The following is a 24786-nucleotide window of genomic DNA, read 5'->3' on the forward strand; positions in this document are numbered from 1 at the left end:
ACGTTCGGGTTAGAAGCCGTAATGCCCGTCGAGTTCCAAGTCCTGAGCCTCCGAGTTCAAGTCAAAGCACGGCTCCCCGAGGCCGAATCCGAGCAATACCGGCTTGAACAACTCCTCGAACTCGGGGAAGATAGGATAGAGAGTATGGCCCAGCTCGAACAACGCCAATGACAACGCAAGGCTTTCATGGATCGACATTGACATGGGCTGGAGAAGGAGCTCACCATCGGCAAACCAGTTCTTCTTTTCCAAACACGACTCTGGATTAAGATTTCGGTGGACCGGTCCATTCTGGATTATCGACGAGTTCAAGGGGACGTTCCAGCTCGGCACACTCGCTGGCGACACGGTCAAAAGCTGGGCCAATAGTTTTCGACTTCGACCATATCGAGGGACTACACCACCCAACCCGTTTACCGAGCCACACGGCACAAACGAGACTCGGGAGATCACCACGGAGGACGCCACGTGTCCCCCTGAATAAGGACTTGTTGGGATTACGGTCCCTCCGGATGGGATGGTCGGATGACCGGGAATCGGGAATGAAGACCCGAATGAGGAGTACCCGGTACTTGGAGCCGGATGATGAAGACCCGGTTACGGAACTGGATGATGAAGACCCGGTTCCGGATCCGGATGATGAAGACCCCGGCTACGGAGCCGGATGATGAAGACCCCGGCTACGGAGCCGGATGACGAATGTACCCGGAGAGAGATCCGGATGCGGGGACATATTTGTGAATATGTTTTCCAAGAGCCCTTTGAGGCTATATTTGTAAATAGTCCGAAAGTCATATGTGTATAAATATGACTTAGGGCAAACTGTTTAGGGTTGCTGGCTGTATGTTGTTGCCTATTGTGTATTGCCAATCTTATGTGTGCAAGAATGAAGAGAGTAGCCGAGAGAGAGAGAGATAGAGAGAGAGACGAAGAGGTCGTTGCCTCTGTGTATTACCGCCGCCTGTGGCGAAGACAGTGAGCTCAAGGTTGTTGCCTTGTAGCTTCACCATTGTACATCTCTGTTTATAGTGATAGTTGGAGTCTGAAGACTCCCGTGGTTTTTCCCATTTAGGGTTTTCCACGTAAAACATCCTGTGTACTCTTCTCTCTATTGTCTTCGTGCATTTTGTATTTCCTGTTTTCTGTGAGTTGATCCTATTCCTCGGTTGCGGCCGAGCACTGTTTTCTAACAATCTGGTATCAGAGCGAGGTTAACACAGAAAATGGAAGGCGGCGGTAGTGGGCCTCCGGGCATGATGGTGTTGAACTCACAGAACTACGCCGACTGGAAGATAAAGATGGAAGACCTTCTCATCGTCCGAGACCTGTACGAACCGATCGACAATGCCGAGATACCCAAGGGGGTAATAGAGTCGGAGTGGAAGCTCCTGAACCGGAAAGCCGTAGCGACGATCCGGCAATATGTCGATGTAAGTGTTCTGCAACATGTGGCGAACGATACGAACGCCTATGAGATGTGGCAGAAGCTGTCCGGACTGTATGAGAGGAAGAATGCTCTGACCCGGACCTCCCTGATGAGGAAGATAGTGAATCTTAAGTACCGGGACGACGAGAGCATGGTCGAACACGTCAGCACGTTCATGGGATTCGTGAACCAGCTTGCGGCGATCAAGTTCCCGTTGGATGACGCAATGCAAGCCATCATGCTGATGTGTACCCTTCCGGAGAGCTGGGAGAACTTGGTAGTTACTCTCAGCACCTCCTGTAAGGAAGAGAACTTGTCTTTACTAACGGTAAAGACAAGTATTCTAAATGAAGAAGCGCGTCGGAGAGATAAAGAACCGGCCTCCGACTCGAAGGCGCTGCTTACCGAATCGGAACGGGGAAGACAACGGAACCGGAGTCCGCAAAGACGGGAGAAGTCGGGGACACGGTCGCAGTCGAGGGGAAGACCTACATGCTTCTACTGTGGGAACCCGGGGCACTTCCAGAAGAACTGTCGGCATTTCCGGAAAGACAACGGAACCGACGGTACCGATTCGAAGAAGTCACCGGAGCGAAACGGTGCATACCGGGGAGCCACGGACCGGAGAGGTCCGGATCGGCGAGGGCAGGACCGGAAAGGAACGACGACACTCGCGGCAAGTGAAGAAGAGATAATGCTCATTACCGAAGAGAGGGAGCTGAACCTTGCTGGTGAAGAGATGACCTGGGTGGTCGATTCCGGAGCGTCGTTCCACCTGACCCCGGAGAAGAAATACTTCTCATCCTACACAGCCGGTGAGCACGGCTGTGTCCGGATGGGAAATGAAGGTACATGCCAGATTGCCGGCATAGGAGACGTGTGGCTGATGACATCAACCGGATGCAAGATGCTGCTGAAGGATGTTCGACACGTTCCGGAGGTTCGATTGAACCTGATTTCGGCCGGGAGGCTAGACGATGAAGGCTACACGGGTAGCATCCGGAACGGTGTCATGAAGTTCAGCAAAGGGAGCCTGATAGTGGCTCGGGCCCGGAAGGTCAACACACTGTACCTGATGAATTCCCGGCTATGTCCGGAGGAGCTGAACGTGGCAGCTGACACTACCGGTGAGCTGTGGCACAAGAGACTGTGCCACATGAGCGAGAAGGGGATGAAGAGGCTTGCCGAAGACAACCTGATACCGGTAAAGCACGTACACCTGGGGAAGTGTACCGACTGTCTGGCCGGTAAGCAAAACCGGACCTCCTTCCGCTCAAGACCACCGATGAGACGTAGTGTACCATTGGAGTTGGTACACACTGATGTGTGTTAGGTAGAAACGAAGTCACATGGCGGAGCCCAGTACTTCGTAACATTCATAGATGACCATAGCCGGAAGCTGTGGACGGCACCGTTGAAGACAAAGGACCAAGTATTGTCCGTCTTCAAAGAACTCCACGTGAGAGTGGAAAGAGAATCCGGCAAGAAGCTGAAAGCACTACGAGCGGATAACGGAGGAGAATACCGAGGGCAATTCGAGGAGCATTGCCGTTCGATGGGAATCCGGCTCGAGTTTACTGTGCCGAAGACGCCGGAACTGAACGGGCTGGCCGAGAGGATGAACCGGACCATAATGGAGAGGGTCCGGAGTATGCTAGCACATGCGAAATTACCCAAGGGGTTTTGGGCTGAGGCAATGTCGACGGCGACATACGTGATAAACAGATCACCCTCAGTACCTTTGGACGGAGACACGCCACAGAGAGTGTGGACCGGTAGGGAAGTATCCTACCGGCATCTGAAGGTGTTCGGGTGTCTCGCATATGTGCATGTGGCAAAGGATCGGAGAGGAAAGCTAGATCCAAAGACCCGGCCATGCATATTCCTCGGTTACGGCGATGACGAGTTCGGCTACCGAGTATGGGACCCGGTCGACAAAAAGATATTCCGGAGTCGTGATATCATCTTCATGGAGGACAGGACACTCGCCGACTGGGAGTCGGAGAAGAAGATGAAGAGCTCCAAGTCGACCGGTGAGGATCAACTCTACGAGGAGCAGTCCCGACCGGCAAGGGACCGGTTAGCACTCGAGGATCCGGCCGAAGACGGTGAAGAAACAGAACCGGCCGAGGAAGATGAAAATGATACCGGAACCGGCCCCGATCCCGAAATGGATTCGGATGAAGAGGAAACGGAGGAGCCGGTTACCGAAGCTCCGGAACGGAGATATCCTCTAAGAGAGAGAAGGGCCCCTCGGAGATTTCCGGAACCAGAGCACGTGCTGCTAATCGACGAGGGGGAGCCGGAGAGTTTTGAAGAAGCAAAGCTTGACACCCATAGCCGCAGGTGGTTAAGTGCCATGCAGGAGGAGATGGATTCCCTGCATGAGAACCACACATATGAACTTGTGGAGTTGCCGAAAGGAAAGCGGGCACTTCGAAACAAGTGGGTGTTCAAGCTGAAACCGGGAGATGCCGGAAACCCCCCGAGATACAAAGCCAGGATCGTGGTGAAGGGGTTCCAGCAGAAGAAGGGCGTCGACTTCGACGAGATATTTGCCCCGGTAGTGAAGATGACCTCCATCTGGACGGTGCTGAGCATAGCGGCAAGCATGGACCTCGAGGTAGAACAGATGGACGTGAAGACGGCATTCCTTCACGGTGACCTCGAAGAAGAGATCTACATGCAGCAACCGGAAGGATTCGAGAAGAAAGGGAAGGAGCACCTGGTATGCCGGTTGAAGAAGAGCCTTTATGGACTGAAGCAGGCTCCCCGGCAATGGTACCGGAAGTTCGACTCTTTCATGACCGACGAAGGGTACCACAAAACGCAGTCCGATCACTGCGTGTTTGTGAAGAAGTTCAAAGGAGGAGACTCTCTAATACTCCTCCTGTACGTGGACGACATGTTGATCGTCGGACGGGACCAGGTCAAGATACGGATGCTGAAGAAAGCGCTTCACCGAACCTTCTCAATGAAGGACCTGGGTCCGGCGAGGCAAATACTAGGGATGCACATTATCTGGGACCGGAAGAAGAAGCAGTTGTGGCTGTCACAGGAGAAGTACGTGACAAAGGTGCTTCACCGGTTCAACATGTCGGAAGCAAGACCGGTCGGGTCAACCCTCCCGGCAAACTGCAGGTTGTCCAGCAAGCAAAGCCCCAAGACAAAGGCTGAGAAGGAGGACATGACGAAAGTACCATATGCCTCTGCCGTCGGAAGCTTGATGTACGCAATGGTGTGTACAAGACCGGACATAGGATATGCAGTCGGAGTGGTGAGCCGGTACATGAGCAATCCCGGCAAAGAGCACTGGAACGCGGTCAAGTGGATACTCCGATACCTGAAGGGCACGGCAAACGTGTGCCTCCGATTCGGCTCCGGTAAGCCCGAACTCGACGGCTTTACCGATTCGGATATGTCGGCTGATGCAGATACCAGCCGGTCCACATCAGGGTATGTGATGACGTATGCAGGGGGAGCTGTTTCGTGGCAGTCGAGGCTGCAGAAGACGGTTGCGTTGTCAACCACGGAGGCGGAGTACATGGCGGCTGTTGAAGCCGGCAAGGAAATAATATGGATGAAGGACTTCATTAGAGAGCTCGGTATCCGGCAGGAGGAGTCCGACTCTACTGCGACAGCCAGAGTGCCATCCACCTTGCGAAGAACGCGGCCTATCACTCCCGGACGAAGCACATCCAGCGAAGATATCACTGGATCCGGGAAAGGATAGAAGACCAGGAGTTCGTGCTGACGAAGATCCACACGGACGAGAACGGGTCAGATATGCTGACCAAAGTGCTCACACCCGACAAGCTGGAAGCGTGCCGGAAGAGGGTCGGACTGGAAAGACATCCCATGCCGAAGAGAAGGGGGAGTTTGTTGGGATTACGGTCCCTCCGGATGGGATGGTCGGATGACCGGGAATCGGGAATGAAGACCCGAATGAGGAGTACCCGGTACTTGGAGCCGGATGATGAAGACCCGGTTACGGAACCGGATGATGAAGACCCGGTTCCGGATCCGGATGATGAAGACCCCGGCTACGGAGCCGGATGATGAAGACCCCGGCTACGGAGCCGGATGACGAATGTACCCGGAGAGAGATCCGGATGCGGGGACATATTTGTGAATATGTTTTCCAAGAGCCCTTTGAGGCTATATTTGTAAATAGTCCGAAAGTCATATGTGTATAAATATGACTTAGGGCAAACTGTTTAGGGTTGCTAGCTGTATGTTGTTGCCTATTGTGTATTGCCAATCTTATGTGTGCAAGAATGAAGAGAGCAGCCGAGAGAGAGAGAGATAGAGAGAGAGACGAAGAGGTCGTTGCCTCTGTGTATTACCGCCGCTTGTGGCGAAGACAGTGAGCTCAAGGTTGTTGCCTTGTAGCTTCACCATTGTACATCTCTGTTTATAGTGATAGTTGGAGTCTGAAGACTCCCGTGGTTTTTCCCATTTAGGGTTTTCCACGTAAAACATCCTGTGTACTCTTCTCTCTATTGTCTTCGTGCATTTTGTATTTCCTGTTTTCTGTGAGTTGATCCTATTCCTCGGTTGCGGCCGAGCACTGTTTTCTAACAGGACTCACCCACCTTCTTGAAATTAATAAAAGTAGTAGTAGGTAGGATTAACCATAGTTTAGCCACTGATTAGCTACACCTACACCACCCACCTAGGCACCCACAATTTTAGGAGCACCCTCGCCACCACTCAGTTAGTACCTATTTAAGCTGTTCACACATGCAAAGCACTAGAAGCACCCCACTCACCTTCAGGACACGTGGTGCTAGTCACTTATTATGACACCCATGACTCAGAATCTTCAGGATTCGCTTCAGGCACAAAACCCTAGGAGTAAGTTACTAAAACCGTTTCCAAAATGTAGCACAGACCATTATCGCTCCCCATCTCCATCGCTCTCAAGATCAGAAACCCCGTCTCGCCCTCATCACGCTAAGCGCTCTTGCTCTCAAGCCCTCTTTCGCTCTCATAACCTCTCTGCTGGACTTCCCCTTCCTGCTGTTCCTCCTGTGGCTCGCCCTCGCCTCATCACTTTGCTTCACGCTTCCACATAGTCGAACCCAGCCTCCATCTCCACCATGCCTCTTACCGCCTCAACAGAAACCCGCCCCTAGCTCTAGGAACGAGGAATGGGCGGTTACCTGAAGATCATCGATGCCCCCCCGCACCCAGATGCCCAAACTGTGGCTAAACGTATAAGTCCCGAAGCCATCACCAACAACGTGCTTCGGGCTGTTTTGGACCTGCAACGGGGAGGGGACCATGAGGTCGACATACCCCCGGCATCAAAGATGAAGGCGTATTTCGGTGAGTACTCAGTCTCAGGGAAGGCATATCGCACGTATGGCGGTCCCAACAAAGCTTTCGGGGAGATTGCTCGTATATTGATGGAGTATGCGTTCGTGCATACGAACCCAACAAGCATGCCGCAGAACAAGGCAGCTATCATCATCAGCGTGTATGAAGGAAACAGAATCGATTGGGGAATCATCACAGGCGAGGGAGTCCGCGCCGCCTTAGCTTCATTTCAGTCCGGTAAGAAGATGTTGTCTGTTCTTACCCACTTTTTGATGGTTCTATACCCACCCTCTTCGCTTCCTTCCCCTCACACACTCACGTCCCCACCACCACCACGAAGGTAGAGAGAGAAATTCGTGGCCATTAGCCTCGAAGCATGGGAGGAGCCCACATTGCCTTCACCCCCTACCGCCGACCAAAAAACCGCATCTGCACCACCACCCGCCAACCCCAACAAAAAAGGGTAGTTTCTGAGACCTGCCAAGAATGGGAGGAGGAGGTAGCCGCGGAAGACAACACGGCCGATGACGTCACCATTCGACAGCCAACGTCGTGCCCCTCGGTAACGTCCCCAGGACCTAGCCCACGCCCCAACACACATCAGGCTGCACCACCACGACCCCAGAAAAGGAAGCAGGCGGAGGAAACGACACTACCGGCCCCGGAACCCCAAACACAGCCAAGCAAGAGAAGACGACTCAACCGCGAGTCCTCGGAAGAACAGAAGGAGCCACAACAGGAGCAAGCCTTAGTGGTCAGACAGAGCAACCTGGCCATCACCCCTGCGGAGGCATCGCTGAACCAGGGAACGATCGAGCATGGGCAGACAACACAGATCTCGGAGGATGAAGTCCTCGGGTATAAGGACCTCCCCGCGGAGGCTTATGAATTTAGTGCGCTCCTACGCCTCGGTACGTCATTCGAGCTGTTCGACTTCCTCGCCAGAGCCCAAGTCGCGGCAACCGCTCGAATGGCGGAAGAGCACGTCGAAACAAAAATGATTCAACGCTGTCGTGAAGATTTTCGGCAATAGTGTGAAAATCCCATAAAACATACGAAATCGAGTATGAATCACATAATACAATAATTGTGAAGATAACATTTTAAATAAATTTAATATCTAAGTACAAAATGATGGAGGTTTCGAATGCACTTTATTACACGAGAAATGGACAACTAAATGTCAAGATATGAGGGTATAAAGTTTGTGAAAGGAAAAGAGAAAATTGTGAGATATCCCACATAGGCACGACAAATACGACTCTCCATCATATATAAGGTAGAGCAAAAGATATTATCTTTGTGTCTATGTGTGGAGCATAGAGAGTTCAAGGTAACTTGAACTAAGAGTGGAGGTGGGCTAGCTACTCGTAAAGGGTTTTGGCCAACAAAAACCGGACCGGTGATGGAGCTGGTGATCCGGCGGCAAATCGGCATCCGGCGGGGACCGGTAACCGACGGCATCCGACGCTGGTGAGACGACGACGACATCCGGTATCCGGCGAGGCACCGGCATCCGACGAACCGGCGTCCGGCGATTAGATAAATAAATATATAAATATATATACATATATACATATACAAGGAGGGCAAGTAAGGATTCGAACCTTGCACCTCCAAGTTAGGAGTCAATTGGCTTACCATTAAGCCATGCCATTTAGTTGAATTTATATTTCTATCATTGTACTTTTACATGTAAATTCTCATACATGAGAGCTAAAATGAGTGACATGGTTATCATGCACCACATGTACTACATAAGCGCCAAATGGCAAACATGCAATTTATGCGTGTCTTGTACTCTCACATGCATCATATGCATGAGAGCATCTATAAAAGAAGGAAGGGGGAGGAGAAAAAACACGGTTTTTTTTATTATGAAATTAAGAAGAAGAAATTTGTTATCAAATTGATGGTGTAACTTGTTTCTTAAATCCAAAGATAAAAGTTCAATCAATCTCTCTCCATTGTTTAATCTCAACTTCTCTCTTTCCCAATCTATCTTAAGTACTTTCTCGCCAAAGCTTGTACCGACTTTGAATCCTTCCGGTCCAGAACCCCGGCGGTTCCGCCTCACAATCCACGTGTAGTGACGGATCTTCACGACAACGCGCGCTAATAGGTGAAATTGAGCCCCAGGAGGACAGGGCTTTACAAAAAATCGAGAGGAAGAAGCAGGCAAAACAGGCCGCTCTCCTCATGGAGGTCCCCGAGTTGAACATGGCCCTTATCAAGGCATATCGGGACCTGGATCGCACTACGCGGGCAGCCAACGACATGGCCCGAAAGATAAAAATAGCCCAAAAATAGGCTAAGATGGCCACAGAACTATGGCACGCTGCGAACCAAAAGTTGGCAGCCTGGGAGCAAAACCGGCCGGAACAACAACTCCCGAGCCTTCCGGTAACGACCACCGAGCCCCTCCCAGCGCCTCCGCGCATAACAATGATGGATGAAAGCACCATCACCGACTCAATCCTGAAGGTGCAGGCCAGTACACAAACGGACCCGTTACAAATGGTCGATGCCTGCACAACAACCGAGGCGCCCACGCCCATGGAGAAGACCGAGATACCACCACCTCGTGCACCCAAGGAGGTGGCAACCCAGACAGAACCCCCACTCCGGGATTACCGTGCGGAGCTTAAAGAAGAACAACAGCGAACCGAGAGACACGAACAACGACATCAAGAGGCGATGGCTCGACTAAAAGAAGAAGCTTCCAAGCAGATGGCTGAGATAAGAGCCCAGGCCGACCAAAGGATACACGAGCAGAACGAAGCACTGGGCCGGGTACAAGCGCAAGCCACGGGCAAGGAAGCCGAACTCAAAAGCAAGCTGGAGGAATACGCAACCACAGTGGTGAAGAAAGAGAAGGAGGTTCTAGACCTACAGGCCGCGCTCGACAATGCAAAAGACTGGAACCAGCGGCAGGAGGAAAGAAATCACCAACGGGAGGGGAGGATGAACGCGGAGAATGCCGAGGTGTAGAGTCACCGTACGACCCTTAAAGAGATGGCTGACGAGTTTTTCATCAAATGCAAGCTACTTTCGAAGCAAAAAGACGCATTATCGGATTCCTACTTCGCCCTACAAGAAGAGAGAATCGTGGAACGGGAACAAATCCGGGCCACGTGTCAGAAAGAACGGGAGTAGGCCACCGAAGAACTCACCAAGCGCTACGAGCAGGCTCTCCAGCTCGTAACCGCGGATGCAAAGAACACTCAGGCCATCTATGAGCTAAGAACATAGAAGATTTAGGCCGAGGTCGACGGCTTAAAACAAGAATTAGCAGCCATCCGAGCACAGCCCGGCATGGATGAGACACGCATCAGAATACTGATCGAGAAACAACGCCAACACCTTACCAAAAAGGTTGAGGAAACATTAAGTCGCGCCGGAGACGAATGGGCAGCCCAAGCTGCTGAATTGCATATTTTACGCGCCGACGCCGAGAACCGACGGAAGGAGGGCCGCGGCTTCTACAAAATGGACGAAGCCAGCATACAAAACCTGCGTGCAGATTTAACCGAGGATTACCAGTCCTTGGCAAAATCTCACACTGCGGCAATCGAGCAAATAATGGAGGACTTCAATGACGGTCAGATGCTGTTTCGCCTGGAAGCAGAAGCCTTCGAACGAGAACGACTCGCAGCCATCCCCACAAGCCCTCCAACGACCATAGAGCAGAAAGAAGAACCTCCTAGCAAGGAGATCACGGACACGGCGCAGGAGGAACTTGCCCCGGCCAACAGACATCCCATGGACGCTGACACGGTACCAGAGCCTGTCGAAGGAGAGGTTAGCGCCCATGAACCCACACCCCCACCAGAAGAATCGGCCGCACCCGAGGCGAACGCCCGAGAAGATATGCCACCCCCAGACCAAACTCAACCCCCCGCACCGACAGTCCAACCAGACCACCCTGCCACCACCCCCGACCCCGAAAGCATCCTCGACATCTTAAAGGAGGAATGAAACGAGGATCACGCCTAAAAGGTAATTTTTGTAATATTGTTAATATTTTGTAAGTCGTGGGTCCGACGGACAAGGTCTTGTCCCACGGGCGTGCCAGGTGTTGTCCAGGGGACAGAAATGTAAAATTAGGAAATTAGCAAACGCAGAGTCCGAGTATCACGGGCCACCGACGGCTCGACGGTGTATTAGGGGAAAGGTTATTTAAATGAGGAGCAGTACCTCAGAAAGGAGAGAAGAAAACTATAGGCGGAAGCATTAGCTTAGTCATTCGTAATTAGATAAACTCGTAAGGTCACCGGCCATAGGCCGTGTTCTGTAATCCTTTTCTGCCACAGTAATATATCTTATTTGTGCCTATTTTTGCTGCATGAGTCTGTGCTTTGATCCATACCTATGAGTTTCACGCCGCCACGTCTATCAAGACCTTGCTAGTGTTTTCTCTCTGAGCCCTGTATCTCTCTCGACGCCTCTGTTACGAGCCTTCACGTACCACGCCCTTGAAGACCGATAGACGCAGATCTATCGAAGGTGTTCACCCAAAGGAACGGGTAACAGGCATCTCCATGGATCCAGCTAAAGTCCAAATTGTGCTAGAGTGGCAAACTCCACGGTCGGTACGAGATGTACAATGTTTTCTAGGTTTTGCTAACTTTTACCGCAAGTTTATACAAGATTACTCGAAGATTATTTTACCTCTCACACAACTTACGAAGAAGGGACAAACATTTCTTTGGTCCAATGAAGCGGACATGGCTTTTTGGCATCTTAAGAAAGCCTTTACATCAGCTCCTATTCTAGCTCATGTGGATACAAACAAACCATTCATCATGGAGGCCGACGCATTGGATTTCGCCCTCGGTAGCATCCTTTCTCAATAAGGAGATACAGAAGAGTTACATCTTGTGGCTTTTCATTCACGCAAATTCGATGCCACGGAAATCAACTACGAAATACATGACAAGGAGTTATTAGCCATCGTGGATTCCTTTGTGCAATGGTGACATTTCTTAGAGGGCTCTCCACATCAGGTCATCATCTTTAGTGATCACAAAAATCTTACTTATTTCCAGAACGCTCGGGTGCTAAATTGACGGCAAGCTCGATGGGCTCAATTCCTCACGCGTTTCGACTTCAACATCACATATCGACCGGGGAAGCAACAAGGAAAAGCAGATGCGCTATCACGGCGTTCATATCTTGCACCTCGTCCTGGTGATCCAACGTTTGATAATCAAAAGCAAGTAATCTTGGGACCAACACGATTGCAGACAATGCGGATTTTTCACACACCCCCAATGGATTCCCGGATTCCCGATGCCATACGTGCGAACTTGAAGACAAACAGTTTTGCTCAAGACATTCTGGCGCACATTGATACCTCTCGGGCATCCTGTTCCCAATCTCAACAACTAGGTATGGACTACTGACAATTCAAATATCATGATGGTTTGTTATTCTTTAAAAATCTTGTATATGTCCCCGATTGCTCCTGTCGCCTTCAAATCGTCCAAAATTGTCACGACACCCATACGGCGGGACATTTCGGTAGTACTAAGACGTTGGATCTCGTTCAATGATCTTTTGGTGGCCCCATATGCGACGTTTTATTGACAACTACGTTCGGACTTGTGATGCTTGCTGCTGAGCAAAGATGCCCCGACACCATCCATATGGCTTGTTGGAACCCTTACCGATTCCAAGTAAGTCGTGACAGTCTATTTGTCTTGATTTTATCATAGATCTGCCGGTCTCCAAGGGGTTCGATGCTATCTTAACCGTCGTCGATCGATATAATAAGATGGCACATTTTGTCCCGTGTACTAAGGCCATCACTAGCGAGGAAACCGTTGCCCTTGTCATGCGTGAGGTATTTCAGCATCATGGCCTCCCAGACAGTATCATCAGTGACTGAGGACCTCAATTCATCTCCAAATTTTGGTAGCATCTCTTTAAGATGCTCAAGGACTCTTGCAACCTCTCCTCCAACTATCATGAGGGTCATATGCTTGATTAATTGATTGATCGATGTCATATGGTTCGTGCTCGATGTGCGAACCACCAGGGTTTTATACGAGGAGAGTTCATAGGAAAAGGGAGAGGGTCAAGCATGGACAAGGGTTGGAGATAATGTATGATTCAAGAAGCAAAGAGTAAATTGGGAAATGCACATAAAAGGAATCCAAACCAACTTGCTTAGCTTCTTACTTATCGTTCAATTGATAGAAGATACAAAGGTACCCATTTTGGGTTGGCCTAGCTACATGCGTGCCCAAAAGGGTGTGCTACAAGGGGTGGTGTGATAAAAGGCATGCACTTGCATGAAAGGGATACCACATTTCCCCCTTGAGAAAAACAAGGAGTTTTAGGACATGGGGAAAGGAGGGGTGCTAGAAGATAGGATTGGGGTAAGATAGGGCTTGATTGTCACAGACATGACAACAGTTATGTCAAGATTTGAACTCTTGTCCTCTTGTATTATAATCAAGTGTTATATTGTAACCAACACATCCAAGTACATAATCATGTTATGTATATCTTCATAGTTTATCTATTCACGTTCTAGGAGTTTTTAGAAAGTTCTAGAACTAGAAGGTTCTAGAGGGTTCTAGAATATTCTCCAAAATATTCTCAAGAATATTCTAATGCATGTACTTCAACTCATAGTATAAATACTTGTAACCTCCTTGGTCTCTTTCAAAGGATTCAACGCCAGTCATTTACACATCAATCTAGTATTCTTGTTCCATTCCATCTTGTCTCGTTCTTCATCTCTATCTTCATGCTCTTGTGTCGTTCCTAGCTTCTTAAGTTCCATGCTCTTAGCCCCATCATTCGTGCTCCATCCCAGTCCATGCTTGGTGTGTCCATGATAGTTTGAATCCCTTCCAACTGGAAGCACCACCCATCTTTGTCATCGTCTTTGCTTCTAGAGTTACCATCATCACCGTCCTTGCTTCCGGAGTTACTGTCATCAACATCCTTGTCTTTGACGTCATCATTTTCAGCACCTCTTCGCCCAACCATCATCGTCATCGACACTACTTGTCATCATTTTGCATCACGGTTTGGTGAGGAGTGCTTTCAATCGCTCACCTTCCTAGTTCCGGTGGGGTTCACAACCGCTCACTTTCTTAGTGGGGATCAGATCATTGCTCGCTTGCACTACATTTTCATTATAGTTCAAGTCTCGCACCACTTTCTGTTGGCGAGGATCGATTTTGATCGCTCACCTTCTAGTTTCGGTGGGGGCCACAACCGCTCACGCCCGTTCGAGTTTTCGATGAGAACCGCACATGGTCACTCATGTTCTAGTTCTGTCACGGACACACTAAGCGTGGACTCGGATGGAACACAAGGCTAGAAGACAGAGACCTAGAACTGACAAGGCTAGAAATGAGGCAAAGATAAAGATCAATGAGGCAAGACGGGGCGAAACGAGAATACTAGATTGATGTGTCAATGGCTGATGTTGAATCCCTTGAAAGGGACCAAGGATGTTACAAGTATTTATACAATTTCGGAGATCGAATATCTCTAGAATATACTCGAGAAATATCTTGAGAATATACCCGTTTAGAATATACCACAAAATAATTCTAGAATATACTAACGACTAGAATATTCTCGAATGTACTATACACTAGACTCTACAATATATACAAGTTTACAATCAAATGTCAGTGGACAATTCACAAAAGTTTCCATATGGTGAACACAACACAATGTACCGTATGTGTTAAAAGTCAGAGGTTCGAGTCTAGAATGTGATATTATCCCCTCTCTTACGCCGCCTTCCCAAACCGGTCGTTGGCTTAAGGGGATACTGTTGATGAAAATCTTAGACCATTTTCAAAGTATTTTGTAAATCCTAGACAAGGGGTAACCCTTCTAGAAGATGAGGTATTGAACACCAATGGGCATGAGCGACCATGTGCAGTCCTCACCTAGAATTGGAACACTAATACCAACGGACGTGAGCAATCATGTGTGGTCGGGAGCAAGGGAAATGGAGAGGAAGATAAAGTGCTTGCGGTCGGATGGCAGACAAGAATAGTTTTTCGGCCAATTCAACAGTTATTTGCAGCATAAGGGAATTCAGAGAGAATTCAGTTGCAGGTACACACCGGAACAAAATGGTGTGGCCGAAAGAAAGAACCGGTCAATTGTCGACGCGGCGAGGGCAATGCTGGAAGAAAAGAGCATGGCCAAATTCTGCTGGGCTGAGGCGATCCAGATGGTCGTCTACATCCAAAACCGGATCGGAGACAAGGTGTCTACACATGAGTTATATTTCGGGCGAAAGCCGAATTGGAGGCACCTTCCGATATTTGATAGCATAGAATATGTGCATGTACCGGATGAGAAGCGGAAGAAGCTAGATCCGAAGTCGGAGAAGTGCATCCTAGTAGGCTACTCGCATGAGCAGAAGGGGTATAAGTGTTATAACCCCCGGACTAAGCAGGTCCAAGTAAGCCGAGATGTCAAGTTTGATGAGTCGGCATCATGGTACTCTCTATTGATTCCGGAAGATGAGGCTAGTGAGCCCGAGGAGGTCCAGGGAGAAGATGAAGACTTCGGCACGCTAGAAAAGAGTCAGATCTCATTCCGGCTAAGTGGGTCGAATGAGCGGCTGAGTTGGGATGACCAGTTGGGTGAAGAACCGGCGAGTAGTGGAGACTCTGCCGTGCTCTCCCCGCGCAAGGAACCGAGGACACGGTTCACGCGCAAAGAGAAGGGGAAGAAGAAGATGCCGGAATACGATACCGGAAGTGAAGTGTTAGATCGAAGTGAGTCTGATCCCGGAAAGGGAGAAGGCAGATCTTTAGAAATGAAGTCCGGAGCGGCCAAGAAGGGTCTCACCCGGGTAATGAAATGTTGCGCCGGTTCGGTCAACCGGTACAAAGCCCGGTTAGTGGCGAAGGGATACGCACAGACCCATGGAATCGAGTACGACGAGACCTTCGCTCCGGTCGCGAAGATGATGACAGTTTGTGTGGTACTGGCTGTTGCTGCGGCAAGGGGATGGCATCTTCACCAAATGGACGTGAGGAATGCATTTCTTCAAGGTGATCTTCAACAATGGGTCCATATGTTCCAACCCCCTAGTTTCCAATCGGAGATGAACACGTTGACAGTGTGCCGACTCAAGAAGTCGCTTTACGGTCTGAAACAAGCTCCCCGTGCTTGGCATGTGAAGATCACGCACCGGTTGCGTGAGATGGGGTTTGTGGCCTCTAAGTCCGACTCTTCATTATTCATCCGGAATGGTTTGGACGGTCCGGTTTGCATTTTGCTTTATGTAGATGATTTAGTTATTGTTGTCCATAGGCCAGAAATATAAATACATCATATGTAAATTCGCCGGTAGGTAGAAAAGTAGGTGAGGAAATAGGTAGAACTAAGTTGAGTTTTTAGCCCTAACAATCAGCCGATGGCTCGGCTCTGTCTAAAGAAGAGAACTATATAAACCGAGATCTGCATACCCCAAAGGGGGGGGGGGGGGGATACCTAAATTATTTAGCAAGATTAACATCGTAGCCCTGAGCTCTACACAAACTGTTTCCGGCCGAGAGTCGTGTACTGTAATCGCTGTGAGCTTCTCATTTAATATAAATCTCGTTGTTACTGTTCCTTCATCTGTGTATTCTCCCCGGTACTCGTAACCGAGCTACGTTTATGCCTAACAGGTTGTAGCCTGTGTACGCTCCTCGTTCTCATATCGTCTTCTTAGTGTAGAAGAGGCTTCCACGTAACACGACCCCTTGATACCGATAGCCTGTGGGCTCATCGAAGGTGTTTTCCCCAGAAACGGTGTGAACATAAGTGTTTGCGGAAGCGTAAAACAGAGAACAACACACACAAAGAGAGATAGAGAGAGCGAGAGAGATAGAGAGAGCAGAACACAATTTCAAAATTATATCAAGACTCTGTTGTCTGCCTGGCCGGACTAGCCTCAACATAGGTGTCTATCCGACACTTCTCCAAAGGGGTGGTTAGGATTGGATGCTAGGTTACACGCGTAAGATGATTACACTAAGCACAGACGGTAAAACAATACAAAGATACAGATAAACACGCAATAATTCTATTTGTATTACTTCCGTAAAGCCTTTACAAATCATCGGATCCTTTTATAGGCATCCGGCAAGGTTACAATTTGTGCGCTTAGGCAACCGGCATCCGAATCGGTCCGGATCCGGATCGGTACAACTGTACCGGATCCGTCCCTCCGAATAATAATTATACTATTATTTACTTCCTATTATCCGATCCGACTCCGCCTTCCCACTTGTCCTTGCTCTTCTGACTGTCAACACATGGCACGCCCGTGGGAAAGTGCCTTGCACTTCGAATCCACTCCCGGCCTCATTCTTCCTCCAAAATATCGAGCACACTCTGCTCGAAGGTGTCAAGTGGTGCTTCTTCCTCCAATTCCTGTTCCTTGCCTGCCTGATCTCCGACCTCCGGTTGGGTTGGTTGTTCCGTAAAAATTTGCTGCTCCGGCTGTACTTGATTCTGTGGTGCCGGTGCTTCCTCACTGCTCCGTCCGGGTTCTTCTTGTTCTCCCTCCGTTCCAGGCTCTGTTCTGTTACCAGTGTCGCTTTCTCCGGTCTGGACTGGTCGGCTCGGTGCGCCTTCTTCCTCTGCTCCGGTGTCTTCCGGTCTCAGCTCTTCTTCTTCCCCGGCATCAGTCTGCTCCTGCTCTTCTTGATTTCCTTCGAACGGAAGTTCTTCTTCGGGTATTCCTTGTCGGGGTTGTTCGGTGTCGGTTGGTTCAACTTCAGCCGGTCTCTCTCCCTCACTTATAGTGATTGGCGTCGTTCTTCCCTTGGTTTCCTGTCGTAACCGGTCCTGCTCGTATTTCTCCAACTCCAACTGAGTTGCGAGTTGCCCGTCATCCAACCTCTCTACCAACCATCAGATTTCTTTGAGATGTTCTTCCGCTAAAGCGTAGAAATCCTCCGACAATTCTTCACGAATGGCGACGATACTTTCTTCATCCATCTTGTAGAACTTGTCACCGGTCTTCCTCCGATTCTCGGCATCAGCTCGGAGTGTCTGCAGCTCGGCTGCCTGTTGTGACCACTCCTTCCATAGCTTTTCCGTACTCTCGTTGATGCTTGCCTGAGCTCGGGTACTCCAACCTGACATGATGAGCTTGATCCGGTCAACCCTTGCCTTAGCATGCGCATAAGCTTCTTGCTTTTCCTTCCTTGCCCGTTTTATAATGTCGGCCATTATCTGAGCCTGGGCCTCGTAATCCGCTTTCTGCTTTTCATAGGTACTTTGCAGTTTGTTGATTGTGAAGGTCGATCTTTCCTTTTCTTCATTCCTGATCTTGGTCAGATCCAGCTTTTCCCGCCTTAGCACCTCTAATTCCTTCCTTCTCTCCGTCGCTTGGGTTATTTCCGCCGACAATGCTTCCTTTTTGGCACTGACCTCGTCCATTGTCTTAGCCAGGTCTAATCGGGTCTCTTTGAGCTGTTCTTTCAGCTTCTCTATTTGCCGGTCGTAGTCTGCTGCCCGTTTCTTGTTGTCCGACTCGGCCTGCTTGTGATCTCAGTAGAGTTGGTCGAAGTCCTCCATCTTCTGCTTCAGGTGTCGGTTTACTTGAGCTCTTAACCGGTCGTCCCGGTCCTTCTGTTGTCGGAGTTCTTCCTGCAGTCGTTCTATCTCCTGCTCGGCCTGTCGACGCAGTCGGTCCTCCTTTTACAGCTTCTCTTTTTCTTCTTGCAGTCGGTCATTAGTGGCTCGGCCTTTCCGGAGGCCTTCTTCCATTTTCCGTCTGTCGTCCTCCACCGCTTTCCGCTGCTCCCTTTCTTTTTCCCTTAATGCCTCCTGAGCTTTTAACTCCTCTCGTAAGGTTTCTATTATTTTTTCGGTCTCAGGGCCGGTTTGCAAGGCTACCAGTTCCGGTTCCGGTTCTGGTTGCTTCCTTGTTGTTCCGACCGGCTCGGTGACAACTTGTGCTTGTTGAATTCCTTCCCTTGCCTGCAACAGCTCCCCTTGCAATTCCTGGATCTGTGTTCGGAGCGCGACCAACTCCTGGGTTGTTGTATGCGTCAGGTGTTGCCTACACGTTTCTTCTTCCTCTAACTGGTCCGCTACTCCCGATAACTGCTCCGAAAGCCATCTCAGCCATTGTGGCTTTGTGCTTCCTGTGTCGGGGGAGCATTGCTCACTTCTACTCCTTAACTCAGGCTGTTTTTCCGGCCTTTTCTCTGGCTCCGGCGCTTGTTCATTCCTCTTCTCTGGGATGACCGGTTCTCTGAAGTCCGGCAAAACCGGTGTCGGTGCTGCTTCCCTCGGTACGGGTTCCGGTATTGCTTCCGCCCCGGCTACTGGAGGTGGTCCTTGCGCCCTCTGCTGAGTTTTGTCAACTGGTGGAGCCGGTCCTCTCGCCCGTCTCTCCCGACCTTGTCTTGCTGGGGGTCTTACCAGTGGTTCGGATGAGTCTTCTGTTTCAGCTTCCTCCTCCGGTGCGGCTACCAGACGGACCTTTTGTATACAGACCTTTGGTTTCGGTTCTGGCCGTCGCAGCGTTATATTGATTGGTTTGAGCGCTACCGGTTCCTCCTCGACCGATTTTCCTTTGCCTTTTCCTGCCGGTTTTGCCTTTGTTGCTGGTTCCTGTTGCTGTCGGGATGGTCCTTCCTCCCGCTGTTCTGCTTCTTCCTGGGTCCATACTGGGGTGTGTTTCTCCAGGATATGTCGGCGCTTTGTGACCTTTTTCGGCGTCGTCTCCTGCCGACCTCTTTTCTTTTGTTTGATGGGGAGCACCGGTGGGACTAACACCGTTAGCCATTGTGCTATCCCGGCCCATGGCTTTTTTCCTTCCACAAGGTTCTTGATGGCCTCCTTCAATCCTTCGGTTATGAAATGGAGCCAATCCACTTGTAATCCTTCGTACGTTGCAATTAAGAACGCTGCCCGGTACCTGGCTATGGCCGGGGGACGAGAATTCACAAATCCGTATTCCATCAGGGCGCGGGCCACTTCTCCGAACAGCAGGTTCTCTCCGCCCTGTGTTCGGTACACCTTGCTGCTGATGGAATACTCACCGAAATATTCGAACAGGATTTCACTTGAAGGGTTTTCGATCGTTTGAAGTCCTCCTGCTTTTATCCCCGTGAGCGCCTACACCGCTCCTTCCGTGATTTCTGATAAATCAATCGATGCTGCCACCTGCTCTGGTTCTGCGTGTGGTGGAGCGTTGGCGATCCGCAGCAATCCTTCTAACCCGTTCTCCATCATCCATTGGTGTGCCTCCTCCGACAGTGCCATTGGATCGAATTCTTCTTCTGCTATCTGTTGTTCGGGATCGGGATGTGTGTGCGCTGTGCGTCGGATGGCTCTTTTGTGCTTCTGCGCCTGTGTGTAGGAAAATTCGTAAAAAGTAAGTCCTTCGCAGGCCTGTGTCTTATATAGTGGCTTTTGCTTCGAGCCGCCCTTTTTCGTTTCCCGCGCATGTCTATCTCCCGCCATAATTAGTATGTCCTTTCTTGCTTGCCGCGTGTGAGTAATACCTCGTATGTCGGTGCCCACGTTCCATGCTTTAAATAGCAAGTACGCACACATCCTCCTTTACTGCATGGCGCCTCTTCGTTGCATGGTGGCGCTCCCACCTCTTGTGATCTCCCCATCACTACTATGAAATTTTTTATTTTTTTATTTTTCTCTGTTTGTTTGGACCACGTCATTTTCTGGTCCCCCCCGATTTGTTCGGGTCGGTTCGTGCTGATACCGGATCCTTCTGTCGGTTTTCCGGGATGGTCTTTGTCAGTATCGGTGTCGGTTCTTCCTTGGTCCGGATATCTACAGCAGCGTCTGTCGGTGTCAGTTCTTCCTCGATCCGGATATCTGCAGCAGCGTTTGTCGGTGTCGGTTCCTCATCGTGCCGGATTTCCGGGTTTTGCTTGAACGGGTTGGCTGGCATATTTCCCTTATATGGCTTTAGCCGAAACCCATTTGCCCACTTACCGATGACTTCTCCAGACAACGTGCCGAGCTGATACGACCCATTGTACTCCTTGGTGATCCAGAACGGTCCGGTCCACCGAAACCGCAACTTTCCCGGCATGTTCCCCATCCGTGTCTGGAACAGTAGCACCGGTTTCCCGACTTCGAACTCCTTTTCGTTGCCATGCCGGTGTCGGTCCACGAAAGCTTTTCTCCTCCTTTGCTCTTGTTCGAGTTGTAGTAATCTGGCTATTCGGTTTTCTTCTAATTCCAACAACGTCGCCAGCCGGATTCGTTTGGACTCCTTCTCACTTAAGCACTCCTTTACCTGGATCCGTAAGCTGGGGATCTGGAACTCTACCGGCATGACCGCTTCTAAACCGAATGCTAGTCAGAACGGGGTTGTCCGGATGCTGGTTTTGTACGTTGTTCGGTACGGCCATAGCGCGCTTTGCAATTTCGTATCCCAGTCGGTTCGGTTCTCGTTGACGATTTTTCGTAGGATGTTCTGCAGAGTTTTGTTTGTCGATTCCGCTACTCCATTGACTTGAGGGTAGTAGGGAGTACTCCTTTTATGTACCACCGCGTAAAATGACGTCAGGCTTTCTACTACCTGCCCGAGAAAGTGTCCTCCTTGGTCACTTATAAGCTCGATCGGGCATCCATACCGGCACCATATGCACTCGTATAGGAACTTTGCCGTGGACGCGGCCGTGTTGTCCCGTAAGGCCTTCGCTTCTACCCATTTGGTGCAATAGTCGGTCGCCACTATGACATACCGATTTCCGGTTCGCATTGCTGGTGGCTTGAAGGGACCGACAAAGTCCAAACCCCACTTTTAAAACGGTTCCAATAGCAAGACCGGGTGGTGTGGCATCCGGGCCTGCTCCGTGGGTTGGCCCAGTCGTTGACTCAAATCGCATTCTCTTCTATACTTCACGACATCTTTTAGGGTGGTGGGCCACCACAGTCCGCTCTGCCATATTTTCCGAGCGGTTGCGTCGCCATCATAATGCCCGCCGGCAATTCCACAGTGGGCTTCCCTGAGGATTAGATCCTTCTCATCGCTCCGCACTGCTCGTCTCCAGATGCCATCTGCCCCCTTGTGATAGAGGGTGTCTCCAACCAAACAGAAATGTCTGCTTCTTACTGCTACCCTTTTCCTTTCATCGCAGTCCATGTTCTCCGGGGGTACTCCGGTGCTCAGGAACTGATGCATCTCAGTTAGCCACGTGTCTTCATCGGCTACCGTTGCATCCGTTGCCGGTTCCGTCGTGATCCGGAACAACTCGGTGTCGGGGAACTCATCCTGGACGCCGTCCCCTGCTTCTCCGGATTCGAGTCTGCTTAGGTAGTCCGCTACCGCATGCTGCACCCCGGGTCGGTGGAAAATGTCGAATTCAAATTCTTGTAACATCAGTGTCCATCGTGCAATTTTTCCCGTCAGGGATGCCTTCGAGACCAGGTAGAGTAGTGCCGAATGGTCGACATGGAAGGAAAACTTCCTTTCGAGCAGATAGTGCCTGTACTTTGTGACACTATACACCATTCCTAATGCCTCGCGTTTCGTCGTAGAGTAGTTCCGTTCGGCTTTTGAGAGTTTCCGGCTTGTGTAGTACACCGGTCGGTACCATTTCGGCTCCGTGAGTTGCATCAGAATGCTGCCGATTGCTACGTCCGACGCGTCGACGAAGACATGAAAGCTTTTACTCCAATCCGGCGGTTGCACCACCGGAGCTTGCGACAACATAACCTTCAACGCTTGGTAGGCTTCCTCCTCCGTCTCCGCCCATAGGAAGGGTACCCTGTGTACGGCGGTATGCAATGGTGTAGCGAAGTCTGCGAGGTGCCGTATCATCCGGCTATGCCACCTTATTTGGCCCAGGAACTGGCTTAAAGCCTTTGCGTTATTTGGTGCTGGTGCCTTGAGAATCGCCTTCACTTTATCTGGATCTACTGCGATTCCTTCCTTACTCACCACGTGCCCTAGTAAGTTGCCGCTTGCCACTCCAAAGACGCACTTGGCCGGGTTCAGACTCAACCGGTACTCGCGGCACTTCTCCAAGCACAGTCGGAGGTGATCGAGATGCTCTCCGTGCCGGCTGTAGACCGCGAAATCGTCAAGGAAGATTTGCATAAAACCGGGGATATATTCCCCGAAAATTTTCATTATTATCCTTTGAAAGGTCGCTGGGGCCTTCTTTAGTGCGAACATCATCACGACCGCGACGAACACTCCCCATTCCGTAACGAACGCTGTCTTCTCCTGGTCGGCCGGGTTCATTCGTATTTGGTTGTAGCCGCTAAATCCATCCAGGAAGCTGTAAACTTCGTGGCCGGCTACCGCATCTAACACCCCGTCCGTAAATGGTAGTGGAAACGCATCGGTCACTGTTGCGGCATTTAGTTTGCGGTAGTCCACGCATACCCGGATTTTGCCGTTCTTTTTCGGGACCACCACTATCGGACTCAGCCAGGTTGCCTGCTTGACCGGTCGGATAAATCCGACCCGGAGGAGCTTATCAATCTCCTCCTTCACCTTCGCCGCATAATTCGGATTCATCCGGTACCTGCGTTGAGCGATCGGTTTCGAGTCCGTACTTAGGTGAATTTGGTGCTGATAGAGCTGGGGGTCCAGCCCTCGCATGTCTTCGTACGACCACGCGAACACATCCTTGAAGTCTGTTAATAATGCTACCATTGCCTTCTTTTCTTCCTTCGGCAATTCCTTTGCGACATTTACCAGTCGGGGCTTGTCTGTTGTGCCGAGGTCCACCTCCTCTAGTTGGGATGCTTTTACCCTCTGGGATATCGTCATTTCCCTCTCTAGGGATTCCTGCGCTTGTCGCAGTTCCCGGATCGCCGCTTGGTCCGGTTCATTCGGCGTCGTGATGTACGGTTCTACTGCCGCCTTGATATCCACCTCAAATAGTGGGACGATTCGTGGGTGTTCCTCGAGGTACCGATCGACTTCCTCATCCGGTAATCCCTCCAACATGTTGATGCTTTCCGCATACAATGGAGTTGCTTGCTTACTGTCGATCACCCGTGGTTGCGTCGTTACTCGTACCTTTGTTTTCCCTCGCCGGAATGTGATCATGTTCTTTTGCCAGTTCTGCTTGATATGCGCCGTTCGCAGCCATGGTCGTCCTAGCAGTAAGGGGTACGCGCCTTGTACATTTAGCTGCAGCAGCACGGCCGATATCCGGAATATGTGGCCTCCGATCGTTACTTCCAAATCCCGGATAAACCCGGTCGGTCGGACTGAGCTGGTATCCGCCATGCGTAACTAGAAGGGGCATTGTTCCCATTCCCGGATGCCCAGGTTATCGCATGTCTGTTGGCTGATGACATTTACCCCGGAGCCTCCGTCAATAATCGTTCCAGCAATTTCCTTTCCTTTCACGATTGCCGTGATCGCCGGGCTACTTTTATCGACCACCGCTGGTCCTTCCTCCGGGTTGGAGAAGAATGTCGGTGCTGGCGTCGGCTTCGGTTTGCTCACGGATGCCTGTAAGTCTACCGTAAACGGTGGCACCAACTGTAGTAGCCGTGCTAACGGCAGCACGATTTGACAGTCCTGTAGCGCTTGCCACGTCGGGTTTTCTCCTGGCTGTATGATTTCTTCGTCTTTTGGCATATTTTGGTCTCCTACTTCTGCCGCATTCTGTTCATTGGCCTCCTTGATCCATTGCGCCGCTTGTTTTCTGATTGCCTCCTAGGCTTCCCACTCGGCGGTCTTTCCTTTTGACCGGGTTGTGACCTGCTGTACTTCTGTTATTTTGGCTGTAACCATGTTGACTGCCGGCTGCTTGTCATTGGTTTTGCTTGGGCATTGGTTACTATAATGGCCCTCCTTACGACAGTAATAACAGTACACCTTGTGACTGTTGCTCGGTTCTCCTTTGTCCCCGGTTTGGAGGGTGGGTATACTTCGGCGGTTGTCTTCGGTTTTTCGGTTATCCGGTACCGATACCGGGTTGTCATTCCTTGCTGCCTCCCGACGTTCCTCTCTTCGGAAAAATCCACGCTTCTGATTCCGTCAGAAATTTCGGTTCCCTTGTCGCCTCTCTTCTCTGCGTCGTTCGTATTCCGGGGAT

This window comes from Azolla caroliniana, unplaced genomic scaffold (assembly GCF_043228905.1).
Source record: "Azolla caroliniana isolate FFs.n. ecotype wild unplaced genomic scaffold, voAzoCaro1.0.p SCAF_7, whole genome shotgun sequence".
NCBI classification, from domain to species: Eukaryota; Viridiplantae; Streptophyta; class Polypodiopsida; order Salviniales; family Salviniaceae; genus Azolla; species Azolla caroliniana.